We start from the raw sequence: 11,931 nt of genomic DNA on the forward strand, positions 1-11,931 counted from the left end.
GGTGTAGATGCCACCCAAGAGACGACGCTCCACATAGGTGCAGATGCCACCCAAGAGACGACGCTCCATACAAGGGCAGATGCCACCCAAGAGACAACGCTCCACACAGGTGTAGATGCCACCCAAGAGACGACACGCAACACAGGTGTAGATGCCACCTAAGAGACGAAGTGCAACACAGGTGTAGATGCCACCCAGGAGACAACGCTCCATACATGTGTAGATGCCACCCAAGAGACTAGGCTCCGCACAGGTGCAGACGCCATCCTAGAAAAGAGGCTCTGCATGTGCTGGTGACAATCTTAGGGCACTGCTGGTGACATCATCAAGAACCACCTCCCAAACATCCAATACTTCATGAACAGCTGCAATGTGAAATAACTGCCTTAAGCTTCAGGGCAGCATCTTGACATGACTCCTGCATGACACAACACTTATTGTAACAGGATAAAATGACCAGCCAGCGCTGTAAAAGACCAGTCCCATTCCTCCTACTCTCCTATACGAGCCAGAGGACTTTAAACCACATAAATGTGTCAAAAGGAGCCCAAAGCTAAGAACACCGACACGCATGCCTGGCAAGTTTCCTAGGTCCATGCTTGATGAGCTGCTCCAGCCCAGGTCTTTGCCTTTGATTTCCTGAACTAGTAGGCCTGTTTTATAATGAAATGAACAGGATTACAAGCCCCAGAATAAAAAATAAAAATAGAAAAAAAACAACACATCACGGATAGCCCTGCGAAACAACATGGAATGGCTGACCAGGATTCACCGACTTCGGCAAGCCGAGGCATTCAAATGACTCCTTGCCACCTCACTTCCGGGCTTACCTTTGATCTACCACAAGTGCCTTCTGGGAACGGTACTGGTTTAGTCCACTTGCATTCATTCCATTGGTCACACCTGAAGAAACGAGGATTTGAAGAGGGAACTCCAGGGCTGGAATGGAGGTGTCATGTGTTCGCATGCCCCACTGCCTCAGATGCTCTCATTCAGCCTCCACGAATAGCCCCCCCTCCCGCCAGGCAGTGGAACTGCACTCATTCTGGAAGGTGACTATGTTCAGCAGTCAGTGAAGCATCTGGCTGCGCTCCTTTCAACAGTAGGTCAGAACCAGACACTGGCCGACCCCATAAAGGTTTAAAACAGCAAAATCATACACGTGCTTCATCAACCATCACCTGCAGCCACAGAAACACCACGTGGAAGACACCACCAATGACGTGCGTTCCAGGGGCGCAGCTAGACCCAAAGTTCAGGGGTGAAGGTACAACTTCTAACCGTGGGGACCGACTGAAAATGACTTATGGGGGCTCCTTTCACGTTTGGGGGGCGCTTCATGAATGGGCGATTCTTTTCGGAGTAATATTTGGTGAGTGATGCACCAAGGCCCCCTGGGGTGAGCTATACATTCTTTACAGGAGTCAGGGGTTTTCCTGCATGAGAATTAAAAAAATGAATGGAAAATACTGCATTTTATATACATTGGGCCCGCAGACCTTTCAACATGAGCACATGCATGAGGCGGACACATGTAAAGACCATCATAGGTCAGCGCAACATCATTATGGGGTTTCAAATACTGTCAAATACAGATAGACACTCTTGAAAACTATGCTGTACAACGCATTTTTGCACTGAAAGAGGGGCACATTCTGCCAGATTTAAACACAGGAGGTTTATCGGTAAACAGGGTTGTATAGAGGCAAGGTCCTAAAGAGGCATGGGCTGAAGGCAGTAGGGCTCAGAGTGAGCACCGAGACAGAAGCAGACACATTCTGGTGATAGCAGATGGAACGTGCTCTGCAGTCAGCTCAAGGGGTGGAACTATGCCAGAAGATGCACAAGACTGGGAGGACACTGCAGTCTCGGATTTAAACAAAAGACACACAATTGATGGACAGAATGTATGACATTGTTCTGCATTCTGTCCATCAACTGTTGTTTTTGCATTTGTCACCCCGGTGGACGGGTATGCTCAGACCTGAGTCCCATGCTCTCCATGCCACTGGAATCAAGCTATCCAGGCTGATGAGGGCTGAAAGCCCGAAACTGGTCCAAGGATGCTTGTTTCCAGTCCGGGGAGGACCTAGCTTGGCAGTTCGGGTTGGACTGTTCCCATGGATGAGAATACCTAATGACACAGTAATCAAATCTGTGACTACACTGATATGTCCGTGTAAACATATGGTAGCACTTTGTAAAAACACACTGACCAAACTGGTAGACAAGTGATTCTTTAGTCATACACTTTCTCAATATTTCACTTATTTGCAGACATTAGTTCTGCTGTCCAAACGGCAAATGAACACTTACAATACAAAACAACGTGGTTTGTGAAAGATAGTGCAGGTTAAAAACATACATACATAAATATATACTAGTTCAAATACTACAGGTTGTCAACTGTAAACATAATAGTAATTTAGGCAAAATAATTTCTTTTGTTCCTAACAGACTTTGTACGTCGACGTTTCGACCCTAGTGGTGATGCGCTGACTACGTGCATCAGGGGTGGGTCTTCATCAGGACTTGGATAAAATGGACAGCCTTCTCAATATTCTTCAGAGAGCAGTATCTTTGTGTGTCTGTCAGCCGACTAAACACACTGGATGCTGATGAGGAGTTGATCCTTGAGGTTATCTTCAAGGCACTAGGTAAAAATATATCCTGTTCGAGGGACGTCTCAGCTATCGCTTGAGACTGCGGCAGAGGGCGACCGTCTCCATCCAATTCCGCTTCGTGACAAGTCCTGACAACCTGTAGTATCTGAACTAGTATATATTTATGTATGTATGTTTTTAACCTGCACTATCTTTCACAAACCACGTTGTTTTGTATTGTAAGTGTTCATTTGCCGTTTGGACAGCAGAACTAATGTCTGCAAATAAGTGAAATATTGAGAAAGTGTATGACTAAAGAATCACTTTGTCTACCAGTTTGGTCAGTGTGTTTTTACAAAGTGCTACCATATGTTTACACGGACAGGGACATATCAGTGTAGTCACAGATTTGAATACTGTGTCATTAGGTATTCTCTTCCGACAGAACCATTATCATTTGTTTAACTACCCGCCCAGGTACTGAGGGTTACAGGGTCACCCCATTACACTTAATGGACTGTTCCCATGGGGCACAGGGTCAAGAATGATTTGCATATGGCTGGGTTCAAACTGGAATGGCATGGTGAGCAAACAAACTATAGATTTAGGCCCAGATCTCTGTACTGGGGTGAATGTATGACATTATTCTGCATTCTGTCCATCAACTGTTGTTTTTGCATTGGTCACCCCGGTGGGACGAGTATGCCCAGATTTGGGTCCCGTGCTCTCCATGCCACTGGAATCCAGCTATCCTGGTTGAAGAGGGGTGAAACCCCGAAACCGGTCCTAGGATGCTCGTTTTCAGTCCAGGAAGGACCTGGCTTGGCAGTTCAGAATGGACTGTTCCCATGGGCACAGGGTCAAGACTGATTTGCATATGGCTTGGTTCCAACTGGAATGGCATGGTGAGCAAAAACACGATGAATTTAGGCCCAGATCTCTGTACTGGCGTGAATGTATGACATAGTTCTGCATTCTGTCCATCAACTGTTGTTTTTGCAGTGGCCACTATAATAGCACTAATAAATTTAGCAGCTCTGGGTAATTTTCACTGAACTTAAGGAGCGCTCATTACAGAAAAGGTTGGAAAGCCCTGGATTAAACAATGTAGAAATAGCCCTCAAGTCACAATCCAGAGCTTTCCCCCATGCTTGACTGATTCCAGTTTGGTAGTTGGAGTGAGAAAGGTCTACAGATGTCTAGGGGCCTCTTTTTTTAGGGAGGTGGGGTGTGGCTGTTGAGAACGAGAGAAGATTGCATGACTAAATTCAGTTAGGGACCAGAGGACGGGTTTATGTTGTTGCAAGCACTATACTGGGCAAGGTCAGGGGTCTGTCAGGCCAGAGGAAGCAGGAAACTGAGTCCAGTAGAAATGCCATTTAGCCAAGCTTCTTAAATAAAAAAAGGTATCCCCATATGTCACTTTTTTGTCTAGGAGAAGGCTGAAAAGACAAGCACAACAAAAAGTACAAAATCCCACCTGACCTGTATTCTAGGTTAGCTCTAAGTGCTCAATGACTTGACCTAGGACAATGTCTAGATATGTGGCCTGATATATATATATATATATATATATATATATATATATATTTATTTGAACCATAGTGGATATAGACTACCATGCCTTCCAATTCACATGTTCAAAATATTACTTATAATTGTTGCTGTATACATTTCAATTTTGTTGACTTGTCAAAAACACATTTGTACAAAACAAGAAAGGTTATTTCATACAATTAACCTACATGTCTCATAAAAAAACACTATACAGTGAACATATCAATTGTGTTTACAGGTATAACTTGTTACCACTCTCTCATTCATACACAAAACAGGCACATCCTCTCAAACACCATTCATTCCAACCCCAGGCTCATATGACACACTACAGGTTACAACGGGGAGAGATCGCCTATTACTGCTGTTGTGGTGCTGTGGGCGCGGAGCTCTCACGCAGGGCAGTCCACTTACGTTTCGGTGGGTGACAAGAAATGACAGTCCACCTTCTACAGGACCACACAACAACGCTTATGATAAGGTGGGTCTGTATCTCACGTTATGGCCAAACCCCGCTCGTCAAATTGTGTAGAAACTATGTTTATTCTAAAAGGTTTCAGGTCTTCTGACTCGGTGTATCCAACCCTAAGAGAGGCTATCCCCTGGTGGTGTTTGCTGTTGGATCACAGGGCTCAGGCAGGTCACTCCAAAGCTGGGGCATCCATGGGGTATATCCAACCCTGAAAGAGGCTATCCTATGGCGAGGGCTGATGGATCACAGGGCTTAGGCAGGTCATTCCAAAGCTGGGGTATATCCAACCCCCAGAGAGGCTATCCTCTGTCGTGGTCTGATGGATCACAGGGCTCAGGGAGGTCACTCAATAGCTGGGGCATCCATGGGGTATATCCAACCCTCAGAGAGGCTATCCTCTGGTGTGGACTGTTGGATCACAGGGCTCAGGGCAGGTCATTCCAAAGCTGGGGCATCCATGGGGTATATCCAACCCTAAGAGAGGCTATCCTCTGGCGTGGGCTGATGGATCACAGGGCTCAGGCAGGTCACTCCAAAGCTGGGACATCCATGGGGTATATCCAACCCTAAGGGAGGCAATCCTCTGGCGTGGGCTGTTGGATCACATGGCTCAGGAAGGTCACTCCAAAGCTGGGACATCCATGGGGTATATCCAACCCTAAGAGGCTATCCTCTGGTGGTGTTTGCTGATGGATCACAGGGCTCAGGGAGGTCACTGCAAAGCTAGGGCATCCATCCGGTATATCCAACCCTCAGAGAGGCTATCCTCTGGTGTGGGCTGTAGATCACAGGGCTCAGGCAGGTCATTCCAAAGCTGGGGTATATCCAACCCCCAGAGAGGCTATCCTCTGGCGTGGGCTGATGGATCACAGGGCTCAGGGAGGTCACTCCAAAGCTGGGGCATCCATGGGGTATATCCAACACTCAGAGAGGCTATCCTCTGGCGTAGGCTGTTGGATCACAGGGCTCAGGGAGGTCACTCCAAAGCTGGGGCATCCATGGGGTATATCCAACCCTCAGAGAGAGGCTATCCTCTGGTGTGGGCTGTAGATCACAAGGCTCAGGCAGGTCATTCCAACGCGGGTGCATCCATGGGGTATATCCAACCCTAAGAGAGGCTATCCTCTGGTGGTGTTTGCTGTTGGATCACAGGGTTCAGGTAGGTCACTCCAAAGCGGGTGCATCCATGGGGTATATCCAGCCCTAAGAGAGGCTATCCTCTGGCATGGGCTGATGGATCACAGGGCTCAGGGAGGTCACTCCAAAGCTGGGGCATCCATAGGATATATCCAACCCTAAAAGAGGCTATCCTCTGGCGTAGGCTGTTGGATCACAGGGCTCAGGCAGGTCACTCCAAAGCTGGGGCATCCATGCGGGTATATCCAACCCTAAGAGAGGCTATCCTCTGGTGTGGGCTGATGGATCACAGGGCTCAGGGAGGTCAATCCAAAGCTTGGGCATCCATAGGATATATCCAACCCTCAGAGAGGCTATCCTCTGGTGGTGTTTGCTGTTGGATCACAGGGCTCAGGCAGGTCACTCCAAAGCTGGGGCATCCTTGGGATATATCCAACCCTAAGAGAGGCTATCCTCTGGTGTGGGCTGATGGACCACAGGGCTCAGGGAGGCCACTCCAAAGCTGGGGCATCCATGGGGTATATCCAACCCTCAGAGAGGCTATCCTCTGGCGTGGGCTGATGGACCACAGGGCTCAGGGAGGTCACTCCAAAGCTGGGGCATCCATGGGGTATATCCAACCCTGAGAGAGGCTATCCCCTGGCGTGGGCTGATGGATCACAGGTCTCAGGCAGGTCACTCCAAAGCTGGGACATCCATGGGGTATATCCAACCCTAAGGGAGGCAATCCTCTGGCGTGGGCTGTTGGATCACATGGCTCAGGAAGGTCACTCCAAAGCTGGGACATCCATGGGGTATATCCAACCCTAAGAGGCTATCCTCTGGTGGTGTTTGCTGATGGATCACAGGGCTCAGGGAGGTCACTCCAAAGCTGGGGCATCCATCGGGTATATCCAACCCTCAGAGAGGCTATCCTCTGGTGTGGGCTGTAGATCACAGGGCTCAGGCAGGTCATTCCAAAGCTGGGGTATATCCAACCCCCAGAGAGGCTATCCTCTGGCGTGGGCTGATGGATCACAGGGCTCAGGGAGGTCACTCCAAAGCGGAGGCATCCATGGGGTATATCCAACCCTCAGAGAGGCTATCCTCTGGCGTAGGCTGTTGGATCACAGGGCTCAGGGAGGTCACTCCAAAGCTGGGGCATTCATGGGGTATATCCAACCCTCAGAGAGGCTATCCTCTGTTGTGGGCTGTAGATCACAAGGCTCAGGCAGGTCATTCCAACGCGGGTGCATCCATGGGGTATATCCAACCCTAAGAGAAGCTATCCTCTGGTGGTGTTTGCTGTTGGATCACAGGGCTCAGGTAGGTCACTCCAAAGCGGGTGCATCCATGGGGAATATCCAACCCTAAGAGAGGCTATCCTCTGGCGTGGGCTGATGGATCACAGGGCTCAGGCAGGTCACTCCAAAGCTGAGGCATCCATTGGGTATATCCAACCCTAGGAGAGGGTATCCTCTGGTGGTGTTTGCTGTTGGATCACAGGGCTCAGGGAGGTCACTCCAAAGCTGGGGCATCCATAGGATATATCCAACCCTAAAAGAGGCTATCCTCTGGCGTAGGCTGTTGGATCACAGGGCTCAGGCAGGTCACTCCAAACCGGGGGCATCCATGCGGGTATATCCAACCCTAAGAGAGGCTATCCTCTGGTGTGGGCTGATGGATCACAGGGCTCAGGGAGGTCAATCCAAAGCTTGGGCATCCATAGGATATATCCAACCCTAGGAGAGGCTATCCTCTGGTGGTGTTTGCTGTTGGATCACAGGGCTCAGGCAGGTCACTCCAAAGCTGGGGCATCCTTGGGATATATCCAACCCTAAGAGAGGCTATCCTCTGGTGTGGGCTGATGGATCACAGGGCTCAGGGAGGTCACTCCAAAGCTGAGGCATCCATGGGGTATATCCAACCCTCAGAGAGGCTATCCTCTGGCGTGGGCTGATGGATCACAGGGCTCAGGGAGGTCACTCCAAAGCTGAGGCATCCATGGGGTATATCCAACCCTCAGAGAGGCTATCCTCTGGTGTGGGCTGTAGATCACAAGGCTCAGGCAGGTCATTCCAACGCGGGTGCATCCATGGGGTATATCCAACCCTAAGAGAGGCTATCCTCTGGTGGTGTTTGCTGTTGGATCACAGGGTTCAGGTAGGTCACTCCAAAGCGGGTGCATCCATGGGGTATATCCAACCCTAAGAGAGGCTATCCTCTGGCGTGGGCTGATGGATCACAGGGCTCAGGCAGGTCACTCCAAAGCTGAGGCATCCATTGGGTATATCCAACCCTAGGAGAGGGTATCCTCTGGTGGTGTTTGCTGTTGGATCACAGGGCTCAGGGAGGTCACTCCAAAGCTGGGGCATCCATAGGATATATCCAACCCTAAAAGAGGCTATCCTCTGGCGTAGGCTGTTGGATCACAGGGCTCAGGCAGGTCACTCCAAAGCGGGTGCATCCATGGGGTATATCCAACCCTAAGAGAGGCCATCCTCTGGCGTGGGCTGATGGATCACAGGGCTCAGGCAGGTCACTCCAAAGCTGGGACATCCATGGGGTATATCCAACCCTAAGAGAGGCCATCCTCTGGCGTGGGCTGATGGATCACAGGGCTCAGGCAGGTCACTCCAAAGCCGAGGCATCCATTGGGTATATCCAACCCTAGGAGAGGGTATCCTCTGGTGGTGTTTGCTGTTGGATCACTGGGGTCAGGGAGGTCACTCCACAGCTGGTGCATCCATGGGGTATATCCAACCCTCAGAGAGGCTATCCTATGGTGTTTGCTGTTGGATCACTGGGGTCAGGGAGGTCACTCCAAAGCAGGGGCATCCATGGGGTATATCCAACCCTCAGAGAGGCTATCCTCTGGTGTTTGCTGTTGGATCACTGGGGTCAGGGAGGTCACTCCAAAGCTGAGGCATCCATGGGGTATATCCAACCCTCAGAGAGGCTATCCTCTGGAGTAGACTGTTGGACCACAGGGCTCAGGGAGGCCACTCCAAAGCTGGGGCATCCATGGGGTATATCCAACCCTCAGAGAGGCTATCCTCTGGCGTGGGCTGATGGATCACAGGGCTCAGGGAGGTCACTCCAAAGCTGAGGCATCCATGGGGTATATCCAACCCTAGGAGAGGCTATCCCCTGGTGGTGTTTGCTGTTGGATCACAGGGCTCAGGCAGGTCACTCCAAAGCTGAGGCATCCATTGGGTATATCCAACCCTAGGAGAGGCTATCCTCTGGTGGTGTTTGCTGTTGGATCACAGGGCTCAGGCAGGTCACTCCAAAGCTGGGGCATCCATGCGGGTATATCCAACCCTAAGAGAGGCTATCCTCTGGTGTGGGCTGTAGATCACAAGGCTCAGGCAGGTCATTCCAACGCGGGTGCATCCATGGGGTATATCCAACCCTAAGAGAGGCTATCCTCTGCTGGTGTTTGCTGTTGGATCACAGGGCTCAGGTAGGTCACTCCAAAGCGGGTGCATCCATGGGGTATATCCAACCCTAAGAGAGGCCATCCTCTGGCGTGGGCTGATGGATCACAGGGCTCAGGCAGGTCACTCCAAAGCTGGGACATCCATGGGGTATATCCAACCCTAAGAGAGGCCATCCTCTGGCGTGGGCTGATGGATCACAGGGCTCAGGCAGGTCACTCCAAAGCCGAGGCATCCATTGGGTATATCCAACCCTAAGAGAGGCTATCCTCTGGTGGTGTTTGCTGTTGGATCACTGGGGTCAGGGAGGTCACTCCACAGCTGGTGCATCCATGGGGTATATCCAACCCTCAGAGAGGCTATCCTCTGGTGTGGGCTGTAGATCACAGGGCTCAGGCAGGTCATTGCAAAGTGGGGGCATCCATGGGGTCAAGGGGGGCAAGCACCGTCGCCCGCCCCCTCCCACGCTTCCACGAATACATGTGGTGTTAAGCTCCCCCCCCCCCATAGTGTTGAGCGCAGCTGCACATGGCTGGGGGTGGCGGGGTCAAGGCGCTCCCACGACAAACACGAATGTCCCACAGCAGCCTGAAGCCTCGGCAGCCGGTGCCCTCTCCCCCCTGGCAGCCCTTGTGCCCTCGCCTCCCGCTGCCCTCTCTCCCCCCTCACATCCATGGCCCCCCTCGGCCCCCCAGCACCTGACACGGCGCCCCCCTCATGCCAGGCCCCCCACACCTCACCCTCTCCCCCCCACCCGCTGCCCCAGGCTACCCCTGAGCAGCCTGGCTCTCCTACCCGCCCCTTCTGCCCCCGCTCCCCCTCCTTCTCCTCCACCCCATTCCACTCTCCACTCGGTGCACCCCACCCAGACACAACACAACACCCCCCTACCCTTCGGTGCGGCCCCCCGCCCCACCGGGGCAGTCCCTGCCCCACCCCCGGCGGCCCCCCCTGCGGCCCCCCCTCTGCCCCCCTCCGCTCCCCCCTCTGCCCCCCTCCGCTCCCCCCTCTGCCCCCCTCCGCTCCCCCCTCTGCCCCCCTCCGCTCCCCCTGCTGCCCCCGGGCGCCCCCCCCCTCTCACCTCTCTTCCCCGCTGCTCCTGTCAAACTCTCCAACACATCCGGCTTCAGACCGGAAGCGAGGCGCGTCTCTATGGCGACCGCTGCGCCCGCCCACCGGAGCGCCTGCCTCCACGCTTCGACGTCACTGCTCGTGGAGTCACTTCCGGCTGTGCGCGCCCTCGCGCGTCTCGGGCGGAAACTGCAGCGAGTGGAACGGGGGCGGGTGATGTGCCTCACGCACCCCGAGCCCTTCATGGGGGGCCCCGCGGGTCACTGCGCCCCGAGCCCTTCATGGGGGGCCCCGCGGGTCACTGCGCCCCGAGCCCTTCATGGGGGGGCCCCGCGCGTCACTGCGCCCCGAGCCCTTCATTGGGGTGCGACCGGGGCTCGAACCTCCGGGGGCCCCACACCTGCCATGCGTCACACGCCGTCCGTGACACATCTCCGAGTGCGCGTGACAGCCTGCGGGGACATGCGTGACACTGTCGGGCGAGTACGCTCGTACTTTACCCCGGGCACCGTCAAGGCTTCCATGACCTAGAGCCTCCTTCATGTGAGCATCGCTGCGTGCCCCAGCAGAGAGGCCACGGATTGCATGGGCACGCTCCCACTGAGGGGCTCGCACTTTTTATTTATTTTATATCTGCGTTTTTATATAGCGCGGACTTTACCCGAAGGCGTCAGAGTCCTTCACAAAAGGAACTGGAAATTACAAATGAACAAATTTCAAAAGCACACGATAAGTTACATGAGGTAAAAGTGACAATTGTGAGCAAAAAAAATACATGAGCTAGCAAACAGTGCAATACAGGAGGAGAGAGTGACAAGTGTGCAGGTTACAAGAGAAAGCAAAGTACAATTAGAGGTATAATACTGCAATATATGCTAGACACTCAGGCACAAGAACAAACGTTACGTAGGCAATGGTGGCACTTGTGCAAGTATCAAAAGCATACAAAATGTGAGAGGTAGCAAACAGTGTGTTACAAGAGAAAAGTGGCGTGTGCATGTTACAAAAGAGAACCAAACACAGATACAAGGATAATACTTCAATAAATGGCATACACTCCAACCACACGAACGCACTGGGAAGGCACTTCCATAGTCATGGAGAATAGAGTTTTCAGTGATGGGAGGTTTTACTTCAGATAATAGGGATGGCGTGAATTACTTTAGGAGGTGTCTTTGGAGGAGGAGAACTTTGAGGTCCGTTTTGAAGACCTGGGAGGAGGTGGTGGTCCGGAGCTGATGCGGAAGTGAGTTCCATATTCTCACCGCGTTGCCTGAAAAGGATTGGGCCATCGATCTTACCTTCTTGAAAGTGGGAGGTTCAAGCAGTAGATTTTCCGCATTACGTGAAGGTCTAGAGCCTCCAGAGAGTTTCAGTTTATTCGCCAGGTAGCGAGGGGAGGAGGAGTGCAAGGCTTTGTGGGTGATACAGGCAGTCTTGTAGATAGCTCTAGCCTCGATGGGAAGCCAGCGGAGGGTGGATAATATCGTTGTGATGTGGTCGCTTCTTTTGGCCCCATAAATGAAACGAGCTGCTGAATGGAGAACATATCTAAGGGGGGACAAGTGGGATTTGGGGAGGCCAGTAAGAAGAGAATTGCAGTAGTCCAGTCTGGAGAGGACCAGCGATTGCACCAGGGTTTTAAGGTCCTGCTCCGGGAAAAAGCGACAAA

General features: G+C 52.1%; 1 protein-coding gene across 1 annotated transcript in view; it reads right to left on the reverse strand.

Annotated features, from left to right (window-relative positions):
- ARHGAP1 (Rho GTPase activating protein 1) overlaps positions 1 to 10,356 on the reverse strand; it is a 174,675-nt gene extending 164,319 nt beyond the window's left edge. The window contains exon 1 of the mRNA XM_078684421.1: positions 10,270 to 10,356. The gene's annotated coding sequence lies outside the window, so the exon portion shown is untranslated. The remainder of the gene's footprint in view (positions 1 to 10,269) is intronic.
- Between the last annotated feature and the right edge of the window lie 1,575 nt (positions 10,357 to 11,931).

This window comes from Lissotriton helveticus, chromosome 3_2, assembly GCF_964261635.1.
Source record: "Lissotriton helveticus chromosome 3_2, aLisHel1.1, whole genome shotgun sequence".
NCBI lineage: Eukaryota > Metazoa > Chordata > Amphibia > Caudata > Salamandridae > Lissotriton > Lissotriton helveticus.